General features: G+C 40.3%; 2 non-coding genes across 2 annotated transcripts; both read right to left on the bottom strand.

Moving 5' to 3' along the window:
* Window positions 1–245: 245 nt before the first annotated feature.
* LOC148553618 (small nucleolar RNA R71) lies at window positions 246–353 on the bottom strand. The gene has a single exon (XR_015893435.1). It is a non-coding gene; the product is annotated as a small nucleolar RNA R71 (small nucleolar RNA).
* A 12,066-nt stretch (window positions 354–12,419) lies between these two features.
* On the bottom strand, window positions 12,420–12,523 carry LOC148553617 (small nucleolar RNA R71). Its single transcript, XR_015892505.1, has one exon. It is a non-coding gene; the product is annotated as a small nucleolar RNA R71 (small nucleolar RNA).
* Window positions 12,524–13,156: the final 633 nt, after the last annotated feature.

The raw sequence follows: 13,156 nt of genomic DNA, 5'->3' as shown, positions 1-13,156 counted from the left end.
ACTGCAAGTTTCATGGACTTCCATCTGAAGATCCTTTTCAGTTCTTAACTGAATTCTTGTAGATATGTGATACTATTAAGACTAATGGAGTAGATTCTGAAGTCTACAGGCTCATGCTTTTCCCGTTTGCTGTAAGAGACAGAGCTAGAGTGTGGTTGGATTCTCAACCCAGAGACAGCCTGAACTCTTGGGATAAGCTGGTCACGGCTTTCTTAGCCAAGTTCTTTCCTCCTCAAAAGCTGAGCAAGCTTAGAGTGGATGTTCAAACCTTTAGACAGAAAGAAGGTGAATCCCTCTATGAAGCTTGGGAAAGATACAAGCAGCTGACCAAAAAGTGTCCTTCTGACATGCTTTCAGAATGGACCATCCTGGATATATTCTATGATGGTTTATCTGAGCTATCAAAGATGTCATTGGATATTTCTGCAGGTGGATCCATTCACCTAAAGAAAACGCCTGCAAAAGCTCAAGAACTCATTGACATGGTTGCTAATAACCAGTTCATGTACACTTCTGAGAGGAATCCTGTGAATAATGGGACGCCTATGAAGAAGGGAGTTCTTGAAATTGATACTCTGAATGCCATATTGGCTCAAAACAAAATATTGACTCAATAAGTCAATATGATTTCTCAGAGTCTGAATGGAATGCAAGCTGCATCCAACAGTACTCAAGAGGCATCTTCTGAAGAAGAAGCTTATGATCCTGAGAACCTTGCAATAGCAGAGGTGAATTACTTAGGTGAACCTTATGGAAACACCTATAATCCATCATGGAGAAATCATCCAAATCTCTCATGGAAGGATCAACAAAAGCCTCAACAAGGCTTTAATAATGGTGGAAGATACAGGTTTAACAGTAGTAAACCTTTTCCATCATCCACTCAGCAACAGACAGAGAACTCTAGACAAAATACCTCTAATTTAGCAAACTTAGTCTCTTATCTGTCCAAGGCCACTGTAAGTTTCATGAATGAAACAAGGTCTTCCATTAGAAATTTGGAAGCACAAGTGGGCCAACTGAGTAAAAGGATCACTGAAATTCCTCCTAGTACTCTCCCAAGCAATACAGAAGAAAATCCAAAAGGAGAGTGCAAGGCCATTGAATTGATCACCATGGCTGAACCTGTAAAGGAAGGAGAGGACGTGAATCCCAGTGAGGAAGACCTCCTGGGACGTCCAGTGATCAATAAGGAGTTTCCCTCTGAGGAACCAAAGGAATCTGAGACTCATCTAGAGACCATAGAGATTCCATTGAACCTCCTTATGCCATTCATGAGCTCTGATGAGTATTCCTCTTCTGAAGAGAATGAGGATGTTACTGAAGAGCAAACTGCCAAGTTTCTTGGTGCAATCATGAAGCTGAATGCCAAATTATTTGGCATTGAAACTTGGGAAGATGAACCTCCCTTGTTCACCAATGAACTAGGTGATCTGGATCAACTAACATTGCCTCAGAAGAAACAGGATCCTGGAAAGTTCTTAATACCTTGTACCATAGGCACCATGATCTTTAAGGCTCTGTGTGACCTTGGTTCAGGAATAAACCTCATGCCCCTCTCTGTAATAGAGAAACTGGGAATCTATGGGGTACAAGCTGCTAAAATCTCATTAGAGATGGCAGACAATTCAAGAAAACAGGCTTATGGATAAGTAGAGGACGTGTTAGTAAAGGTTGAAGGCCTTTACATCCCTACTGATTTCATAGTCCTAGATACTGGGAAGTATGAGGATGAATTCATCATCCTTGGAAGACCCTTCCTAGCCACAGCAAGAGCTGTGATTGATGTGGACAGAGGAGAATTGATCCTTCAAATAAATGAGGACAACCTTGTGTTTACAACTCAAGGATCTCTCTCTGCATCTATGGAGAGGAAGCATAAAAAGCTTTTCTCAAAGCAGAGTCAACCAAAGCCCCCACAGTCAAACTCTAAGTTTGGTGTTGGGAGGCCACAACCAAACTCTAAGTTTGGTGTCAAACCCCCATATCCAAACTCTAAGTTTGGTGTTGGGAGGTCTCAACAAAGCTCTGCACATCTGTGAGGCTCCATGAGAGCCCACTGTCAAGCTATTGACATTAAAGAAGCACTTGTTGGGAGGCAACCCAATTTTTATTTAATTATATTTTTATTAGTTATATGTCTTTATAGGTACATGATCATGTGGAGTCACAAAATAAATCAAAAAATTGAAAACGGAATCAAAAACAGTAGAAGAAAAATCACACCCTGGAGGAAGACCTTACTGGCGTTTAAATGCCAGTAAGAAGCATGTTTTGGGCGTTCAACGCCAGAACAGAGCATGGTTCTGGCGCTGAACGCCAGAAATGGGCAGCATCTGGGCGTTTGAACGCAAGAAATGCACCCTGGAGAAGAGCTGGCACTGAACGCCCAGAAAAAGCATGGTTCTGGCGTTCAACGCCAGAAATAGGCTACAAATGGGCGTTCAACGCCCAGAACAAGCACCAATCTGGCGCTGAACGCCCAGAGTTGTGTGCAAGAGCATTTTGAATGCCTAATTTGGTGCAAGGTTATAAATCCTTGAACACCTTAGGATCTGTGGACCCCACAGGATCACCTCAGTATCCGTGGACCCCACAGGATCCCCACCTACCTCTACTTACTTATTCTCACCCCTCTTTCACACAATCCCATAAACACTCTTCCCTAAAACCCTTCACCAATCACCTCAATCTCTCTTCCCTATCACCACTTCACCACTCACATCCATCCACTCTTCCTCATAAACCTACCTCAAAAACACCACCTACCTTCAAAATTCAAAATCAATTTCCCACCCAAACCCACCCTAAATGGCCGAACCTACCCCCTCACTTCCCTATATATAACCCTCCATTCTTCCTCATTTTCTCACAACACAACCTTCCTTTCTCTTCTTGGCCGAAACACACCTCCCCCCTCCTCTCCATATTTTCTTCTTCTTCTTCATCTATTCTTTCTTTTCTTGCTCGAGGACGAGTAAAATTCTAAGTTTGGTGTGGTAAAAGCATAAGCTTTTTGTTTTTCCATTACCATTGATGGCACCCAAGACCAGAGAATCCTCTAGAAAAGGGAAAGGGAAGACAAAAGCTTCCACCTCCGAGTCATGGGAGATGGAAAAATTCATCTCCAAAGCCCATCAAGACCACTTCTATGATGTTGTGGCCAAGAAGAAGGTGATCCCCGAGGTCCCTTTCAAACTCAAGAGAAATGAGTATCCGGAGATCCGACATGAAATCCAAAGAAGAGGTTGGGAAGTTCTAACAAACCCCATCCAACAAGTCGGCATCCTAATGGTTCAAGAGTTCTATGCCAATGCATGGATCACTAGGAACCATGATCAAAGTAAGAACCTGAATCCAAAGAATTATGTTACAATGGTTCGGGGGAAATACTTAGATTTTAGTCCGGAGAATGTGAGGTTGGCGTTTAACTTGCCTATGATGCAAGGAGATGAGCGCCCCTACACTAGAAGGGTCAACTTTAATCAAAGGTTGGACCAAGTCCTCATGGACATATGTGTGGAAGGAGTTCAACTAAGAAGACTGGACCTCAAGCCTGTGGCTAGAGGATGGTTGGAGTTCATCCAACGCTCCATCATCCCCACTAGCAACCGATCTGAAGTTACTATGGATCGGGCCATCATGATCCATAGCATCATGATTGGAGAGGAAGTAGAAGTTCATGAAGTCATGTCCCTTGAACTCTACAAAATAGCCAAAAAGCCTTCCCCTGGGGCAAGGCTAGCTTTTCCTCATCTTATTTGCCATCTATGTTACTTAGCTGGAGCTTTCATAGAAGGAGACATTCACATTGAGGAAGAGAAGCCCATCACTAAGAAAAAGATGGAGCAAGCAAGAGAGCCCATTCATGGAGCTCAAGAGGCGCAGGAAGCTCATCACCATGAGATCCCAGAGATGTCTCAAATGCATTTTCCTCCACAAAACTATTGGGAGCAAATCAACACCTCCCTAGGAGAATTAAGTTCCAACATGGGACAACTAAGGGTGGAACATCAAGAGCACTCCATCATCCTTCATGAAATAAGAGAAGATCAAAAAGCAATGAGGGAGGAGCAACAAAGACAAGGAAGAGACATAGAAGAGCTCAAGGACATCATTAGTTCCTCAAGAAGGAAATGCCACCATCACTAAGGTGGACTCATTCCTTGTTCTTAAATTCTCTGTTTTTCATTTTCTCTATGTTAAGTGCTTATCTATGTTTGTGTCTTATTACATGATCATTAGTAGTTAGTAACTATGTCTTAAAGTTATGAATGTCCTATGAATCCATCACCTCTCTTAAATAAAAACTGTTTTAATTCAAAAGAACAAGAAGTACATGAGTTTTGAATTTATCCTTGAACTTAGTTTAATTATATTGATGTGGTGACAATGCTTCTTGTTTTTTGAATGAATGCTTGAACAGTGCATATGCCTTTGAAGTTGTTGTTCATGAATGTTAAATATGTTGGCTCTTGAAAGAATGATGATAAGGAGACATGTTATTTGATAATCTAAAAAATCATGAAAATGATTCTTGAAGCAAGAAAAAGCAGCAAAGAACAAAGCTTATAGAAAAAAAATAGGCGAAAAAAATAGAAAGAAAAAGAAAAAGCAAGCAGAAAAATCCAAAAGCTCTTAAAACCAAGACGCAAGAGCAAAAAGCCAATAACCCTTAAAACCAAAAGGCAAGGGCAAATAAAAAGGATCCCAAGGCTTTGAGCATCAGTGGATAGGAGGGCCTAAAGGAATAAAATCCTGGTCTAAGCGGATAAACCAAGCTGTCCCTAACCATGTGCTTGTGGCGTGTAGGTGTCAAGTGAAAACTTGAGACTGAGCGGTTAAAGTCAAGGTCCAAAGCAAAAAAAGAGTGTGCTTAAGAACCCTGGACACCTCTAATTGGGGACTTTAGCAAAGCTGAGTCACAATCTGAAAAGGTTCACCCAATTATGTGTCTGTGGCATTTATGTATCCGGTGGTAATACTGGAAAACAAAGTGCTTAGGGCCACGGCCAAGACTCATAAAATAGCTGTGTTCAAGAATCATCATACTGAACTAGGAGAATCAATAACACTATCTGAACTCTGAGTTCCTATAGATGCCAATCATTCTGAACCTCAATGGATAAAGTGAGATGCCAAAACTATTCAAGAGGTAAAAAGCTACAAGTCCCGCTCATTTAATTGGAGCTATGTTTCATTGATAGTTTGGAATTTATAGTATATTCTCTTCTTTTTATCCTATTTGATTTTCAGTTGCTTGGGGACAAGCAACAATTTAAGTTTGGTGTTGTGATGAGCGGATAATTTATACGCTTTTTGGCATTGTTTTTAGTATGTTTTGGGTAGAATCTAGTTACTTTTAGGGATGTTTTCATTAGTTTTTATGTTAAATTCACATTTCTGGACTTTACTATGAGTTTGTGTGTTTTTCTATGATTTCAGGTATTTTCTGGCTGAAATTGACGGACTTGAGCAAAAATCAGATTCAGAGGTTCAAGAAGGACTGCTGATGCTGTTGGATTCTGACCTCCCTGCACTCAAAATGGAGTTTCTGGAGCTACAAAAATCAAAATGGCGCTCTTCTAATTGCGTTGGAAAGTCGACATTCAGGGCTTTCCATCAATATATAATAGTCCATACTTTGCCCAAGTTTAGATGACGCAAACTGGCGTTCAACGCCAGCTCTCTGCCAAATTCTGGCGTCCAGCGCCAGAAACAAGTTGCAAAGTGGAGTTCAACGCCCAAACTGGCACAAAAGCTGGCGTTCAACTCCAAGAATGACCTCTCCACGTGTTGACTTCAAGCTCAGCCCAAGCACACACCAAGTGGGCCCCGGAAGTGGATTTATGCATCAATTACTTACTTCTGTAAACCCTAGTAGCTAGTTTATTATAAATAGGACTTTTCACTATTGTATTAGACATCTTTGGACGCCTGGTTCTTAGATCAGAGGGGCTGGCCATTCGGCCATGCCTTGACCTTTCACTTATGTATTTTCAATGGTAGAGTTTCTACACTCCATAGATTAAGGTGTGGAGCTCTGCTGTTCCTCAAAGATTAATGCAAAGTACTACTGTTTTTCTATTCAATTCAACTTATTCCGCTTCTAAGATATTCATTCGCACTTCAACCTGAATGTGATGAACGTGACAATCATCATCATTCCCTATGAACGCGTGCCTGACAACCACTTCCGTTCTACCTTAGATTGGATGAGTATCTCTTAGTTCTCCTAATCAGAATCTTCGTGGTATAAGCTAGATTGATGGCGGCATTCATGAGAGTCCGGAAAGTCTAAACCTTGTCTGTGGTATTCCGAGTAGGACTCTGAGATTGAATGACTGTGACAAGCTTCAGACTCGCGAGTGCTGGGCGTAGTGACAGACGCAAAAGGAGGGTGAATCCTATTCCAGTATGATCGAGAACCTCAGATGTTTAGCCATGCTGTGACAGAGCATTTGGACCATTTTCACAAGAGGATAGGATGCAGCCATTGGCAAGGGTGATGCCTCCAGACGATTAGCCATGCAGTGACAGCGCATCGGACCATTTTCCAGAGAGGATCAAAAGTAGCCATTGACAACGGTGATGTTCTTACATAAAAGCCAGCCATAGAAAGGAGTAAGACTGATTGGATGAAGACAGCAGGAAAGCAGAGGTTCAGAGGAACGAAAGCATCTCTACACGCTTATCTGAAATTCTCACCAATGATCTACATAAGTATTTCTATCCTTGTTTTCTTCTCTATTTTTGAAAACTCCATAACTATTTTATATCCGCCTGACTGAGATTTACAAGGTGACCATAGCTTGCTTCATACCAACAATCTCCGTGGGATCGACCCTTACTCACGTAAGGTTTATTACTTGGACGACCCAGTGCACTTGCTGGTTAGTTGTATCGAAGTTGTGACAAATTATGAATTAAGATTAGAGCACCATGTTTTTTGGAACCATTACCAGGGATCACAATTTTGTGCACCAATGAACATTGTTGGATCTAATTTCCTTTTAATGTAAATTGATGTTTCCATGTCTCTTTTATGTTTATCTTCATAGATATTGTTGAGTTCTTGCTTATGTTAGTTATGGTTTCCTTAATTTTAGCATTTTGTGATGTTTACTTTTATTGCACATAAGGTGTTTGATAGAATGCTTTCACTAGTTTTTGAGTAGTCCTCTTGACCCTTGGCCTAGGCTAAAGGGATTGAGTGATCTTGAGTCCATGGTCTTCATTGAATTGGTAATTCTAGAACCCTTGGGGATTAATTTGATAACCATTGACTCTAGCCTACTACTAAGTTAATTAGTAGCTAGGTTGGGACTTATGGATTGATGTTGATCAAGCCATTTGATATACTCCAAGCCTAGGAGTAGACATTGTGTACTTAAGGCTTTAGTGAGTAGACCTAATGAGCTTAGTTCCTTATAATTATCAATGTTTGGTTTGTTGACAAGGATGGTGATCTCAATTACCTAAGTCCTAGCCAGGAGTTCTTTATCTTGCTTCCTCTAATCACTTTCTTGATTTACCTTTTCTTGTTCCTCTTATAAACCAAAACCTCCTTGCCCCTTCATAGCCAATAATTGACCATTTCATTGCAATCCTTGTGCGATGACCCGGAGTTTAAATACTTCGGTTAATTCTTATTTGGGATTTGTTATTTGTGACAACCAAATTTTTGATTGGGAGGATTGTTTGCTGGTGTAGAACTATACTTGCAACGAGAATTCATTCATTTGAGGAATTTCTATACCGACACAACAAAACTCGCGCATCAAAATGGCACCGTTGCCAGGGATAGTGATGACAAGTCATCTTAGCCTAGTTTCACTAGCCTTTTTCTTTTGATTTCAATAGAATTATGCACTTTCTTGAGGCATAAACAAGCCAATTGGGTAGATTTTCATGCTTCCTTTAATTTAATCAACCATGTATGAATTCATGCTATTTCATGAGGTTTTATGCTATAATTGTCACATATTATGAAAGAATGAATATCTCATGGTTTTGAGCATAGCTTTGATGTGTTTGGTTGATTAATGATAGGTGAAGAAAGCTTGGAGAAAGGTTGAAGCAAGGAGGAATGGTTAGGAGGAAGAGAGGACAAAAAGTTTGAGCAAAAGTTTTCCTCAAACTTTAGCTCAAACTTTTGGATTAATTGAAAATGAACCAGGGAGCAAAAAGCTGGACCAAAAGTTAGCCTCAAACTTTTGTGCAAACTTTTGGGCAAAAAGCTGGAGCAAAAGTTAGCCTCAAACTTTTTGGCTAACTTTTGGGCAAAAAGCTGGAGCAAAAGTTAGCCTCAAACTTTTTGGCTAACTTTTGGCATCACAAATCAACACCCTGGAGAGCAAAAGTTTGCGCCAACGTTAGCCCCTAACTATTTGGCTAACGTTGGCGCATGAAAAACACACCCTGGAGAGCAAAAGTTTGCACCAACGTTAGCCTCTAACTTTTTGGCTAACGTTGGCGCCATGAGTATGCAAGGGGAGGCCAACGTTGGAGCAAAAGTTTGACCCCTAACTTTTGCCCCAACGTTAGTATCAGCAAAGAAGGGTGGCTGATGTGAAAAGTTGGAGTAAAATTTAGCCTCAAACTTTTACTCAAACTTTTACTCAAGCTTTCATGATTCCAAACCCGGTTCAATTCGGTTCTTCTCCAAACTCCAAGAGCAATCAACCAAGGCCTCTATCAACCCAATTCCATCAAGAGCAAAGGCCCAATTGAAGGCTTGAAGACCATTTGAAGAAAGTGTATAAATAGCATAGGATTTAAGTTTTTAAGGGGGCTTCCCTTTTTAGTTTTCATATAGAGCTTTCTTTTCTGGTTTTTTGGGAATTCACTTTTACATTCTAGCATTGTTGTTTTAATTCAAGAGAATTGGGGAGGAGAATTGATCTCTCTTCTTCCTTGTTCTTGCCCAGCACTCTTTAATTTTCTTGCTTCGGATCTTGGATGGAGAATTGAAGAACTTCTGTTTCAATCTCACCTTGGGATCTTGTTTAATTCTCTGCTTAATTGAATTTCAGTTTCGGTTAATTGCTTCTTCATCTACTTTCTTTGCAATTTACAATTTCTTTGCAATTGTTCTTGTTGGATCTAGGAAGGCATTGAGATCTAGACTTGGTTTTCTAGTCTCTTGGGTCCTGAGATCCGGATTTCCCATTTCCCATTCCCTGTTTACCGTTTTCATGCTCATTTACATTTCTGTTTTAAGATCCGATTCGATTCAAGACATCCTTTACTTCTCTGTTTGTTGCAATTTACTTTTCCTTGTTTAATTTCTGCAAATCCAACTCTGATGCCAAGGCATCTTAGGCTAGTTTCACTAGCATTTTTTTGTTAGTTTTAGTTGTTTTATGCATTTTCTTGAGCTTAAAGTAACCAAGAATGGTTAAAAGAATAACAAAGCAATGAACCATCCAAACAGTATGATTTTGATGCAAATTCCATGAGTTTTAGTTATATTACTTGAATGCTATGAATGGAAGATTTCTCATGAAATTTTGCAAGACTTTGATGCAATTGTTTGGATGATTTCAGGGAAGAAGAGGCTAGGCAAGGAAGCAACAAAATCAATAAAGGAAGCTTGAATATCACATGTGGAGTTTAAGTTCCAGTTTAAGCCTAAACTGGAGCTTAAACGCCAGAATCATGAAGGCTAAGAAATGCTGAAACTGAAGTTTAACCTCCAGTTTAACCTTAAACTGGAGGTTAAACGCCAGAATGAGAATTCCACTCAGGAAGCATTTCCACGTTTAACCTCCAGTTTAACCTTAAACTGGAGGTTAAACGCCAGAAATGGGAAAGGCACCAGGGAGCCATTTCCACGTTTAAGCTCCAGTTTAACCTTAAACTGGAGCTTAAACGTGTTCGACCAAGTTTTCTCCTCCAGGGTTGCTTTTTCCATTTCCACGTTTAAGCTCCAGTTTAACCTTAAACTGGAGCTTAAACGTGTTCGACACCTCCAGGGCTACCTTTCTCAGCTTCCACGTTTAAGCTCCAGTTTAACCTTAAACTGGAGCTTAAACGTGTTCGACCTCCAGGGCTGCCTTTTCTATCTCCACGTTTAAGCTTCAGTTTAACCTTAAACTGAAGCTTAAACGTGTTCGACTAAGTTACCCTCCAGGGCTGCCTTCTTCCATTTCCACGTTTAAGCTTCAGTTTAACCTTAAACTGAAGCTTAAACGTGCTTCCACAAAAGGCATCACTGGAAGTGTCTGGCGTTTAAGCTACAGTTTAAGCTTAAACTGCAACTTAAACGCCACTCGTGGAAAAGGTTTCTGGGCCAAAAATATTGCGGTTTAAGTTAGTATTTGAGCACAAACATTAACTTAAACTTACTCTGGTATGAAACCCAATTGAATATCATGGTTTATGGGATTGGGCCTGAAGGATTGATGAGTCTGAAATTTCAATTTATTGAGTCATGTGTCATTATTTGATTATCACTAAGTTGGCTCAATGAATGTTACAGAATTTGGATCAACAGCAAGATTATGGATCATAAACCCAAGGCAAAAGGAAAGCAGGGAGAGGCCTCAAAGCCCAAGAAACACAACAGAAGCTCAATATAGAAAGTGTATAAATAGGATAGAATTTAAGTTAGGAAGAACTTGACCTTTTCATTTTGGCTAGTTTTCATATCTTTGTAATTGAATTCAGAGCTATGACTCACTAAACCCCCTTTCATTGGGTTAGGGAGCTCTATTGTAATTCAATGAATCAATAATAGTTTATCTTCTTCTTCAATCTTTTCTCTTGAATTTTGTTAGAAAGCTTCTCGATCTAATTCCATTGGGTAGTTGTCTTGGGAAAGAAACTACCCATAATTGGAATCCTTCGGAACCTTGGGAAAGGAATGGAGGATTCATGCTAGAGAAGCTTTCTCACAGTGAATTGGATTGGGGTTTGGATGGATATTGTGACATGTAATCCTACCAAATTGTGGTTCATGAAACTGTGTGGTAAAATCAGTGATCGAGCATCATCTCTTCTTATGAACATTTAAACCAAGGGATTGGGAATTTGTTTGTTTTTAGAGAGAATTGGTGAGCCAAGGGATTGGGATCCAATCATATAAGATTGCCAAGCAAAATTCAATGAACGCATTGGTTGAGGAAGAGATAAACATGTTTTGATTCGGAGATCTCAATATCTCCTATAACCCAATGAATTCCCCATTTCTGATTTCCATTTTCTCTTTACATTCTGCAACTCAATTCATGCAATCACCCCCATTCCCTTTTAATTTCAGCAATTTAGCTTCTGCTCTTTAATTCATGCAATTTAAGATTCCGCCATTTCAATTTCTTGTCATTTACGTTTCCCGCCAATTTTACATTCCGCAATTTTCATCTAAATCTTGATTCCGCTCAACTAGAACACACTTCTAATCCGAATTGCTCACTCAACCAATCCTTGTGGGATTCGACCTCACTCTATTGTGAGTTTTTACTTGACGATAACCGGTGCACTTGCCGGAAGGAATTTTGCCGATCGTGCAATTTCCTAAATCGTAGCATAACAAGTTTATGCGCATCAAGTTTATGGCGCCGTTGCCGGGGATTGGTTTTCGATTGACAATTCTCAAATTGGAAGTTAACTAGATTGAGCATTTTTTTTTGTTTTGATTAATTCAGTACAAGTTACTTGTTGAATTTTAATTTCTGCACTCTGTTACATGCTTTCTTTCTTTATGCCTTTAAATTCAAGCAACTAACTCACTGACTCACTAACTGTTTGAATTAATTCCTCAACTGCTCTAACCATACTCTTCCATTAACCAAGAGTATTTCACTTGTTTGTCACCTGTGCTGTGTTCTTGTATGACAGGTAGGAGAGGAGAGACATCAACTCCTCCATATACCGAACCAGAGAGGACCCTTCATAGACTTAGAAGGGAAGCAAGAGGGAAGAGAGTACTGGGAGAAGAGGAATCTGAAGGAGAATCTGAGGACAATTTTGAGGAGGCTTTAGATCTCAACATGGATAGAGAAGTTCACCACCATGAGAGAGCTGATGGAAACAATGCCATTCCTGAGAGGAGGGTTCTTAGTTCATACATAAACCCAACCTCTGGGAATTGTGGTAGCAGCATTCAGAAACCACCCATTCAGGCCAACAATTTTGAGCTCAAACCACAGCTAATATCACTTGTGGAGAATCATTGTTCATTTGGTGGAAGTGCTAATGAAGACCCAAACCAACATCTCACAAAATTCCTGAGAATTTGCGACACTGTGAAGTCCAATGGAGTCCAGGAAGATGCCTATAAACTGCTTTTGTTCCCATTTTCACTTAGGGACAAGGTAGCGAAGTGGCTGGAATCATTCCCAAGGGGGAGCCTAACAATATGGGACGAGGTGGAAAGCAAGTTTCTGGCACGTTTCTACCCCCCACAAAAGGTCAATAGGCTTCGATCTGAGGTTCAGACTTTTAGACAACAAGATGGTGAAACTCTCTACGAGGCATGGGAGAGATTCAAGGATTTGACAAGAAAATGCCCACCAGACATGTTCCATGACTGGGTGCAATTGCATATTTTCTATGATGGACTGTCTTATGAATCAAGGAAGGCTGTAGACCATTCATCAGGAGGTTCATTGAACAGGAAAAAGACTGTGGAAGAAGCCATTGAAGTGATTGAGACAGTGGCTGAGAATGAGTACTACTATGCATCAGAGAGACACAACACTAAGGGAGTCATGGAGCTGAACCATGTTGATACAATTCTAGCCCAAAACAAGGTGTTTGCCAAGCAACTAGCAGAGCTCACCAGGAAATTAGAAACACAGCAAGTGGCCGCAATACACACACAAGATCAAGAGGAAGTAAGCACTGAAGGAGGTGATTGGGAAGAGGCAAACTATGTGGGAAACCAACAAAGGCAATCATATGATCCATATTCCAACACTTACAATCCAGGATGGAAAAACCACCCAAACTTTGGGTGGGGGAACCAACAAACCCAACCACAAAACCATAAACCTTACAACCACAACCAACACAACAATCCCACATACCAAAACTCCAACCAAAGATCATACCAAGCCACACAAAACACTTACTCCCAACCATCATATCATGGCCAAAATAATCAACCTACCCAACCTAATCCGAACCAACAATTTCAAGATCAATTAAATAG

Source organism: Arachis ipaensis, chromosome B7 (assembly GCF_059453495.1).
Source record: "Arachis ipaensis isolate K30076 ecotype BB chromosome B7, ASM5945349v1, whole genome shotgun sequence".
NCBI classification, from domain to species: domain Eukaryota; kingdom Viridiplantae; phylum Streptophyta; class Magnoliopsida; order Fabales; family Fabaceae; genus Arachis; species Arachis ipaensis.
Note: the sequence above shows the minus strand (reverse complement) of the source record. Positions and strands in the feature narration are given on the sequence as shown.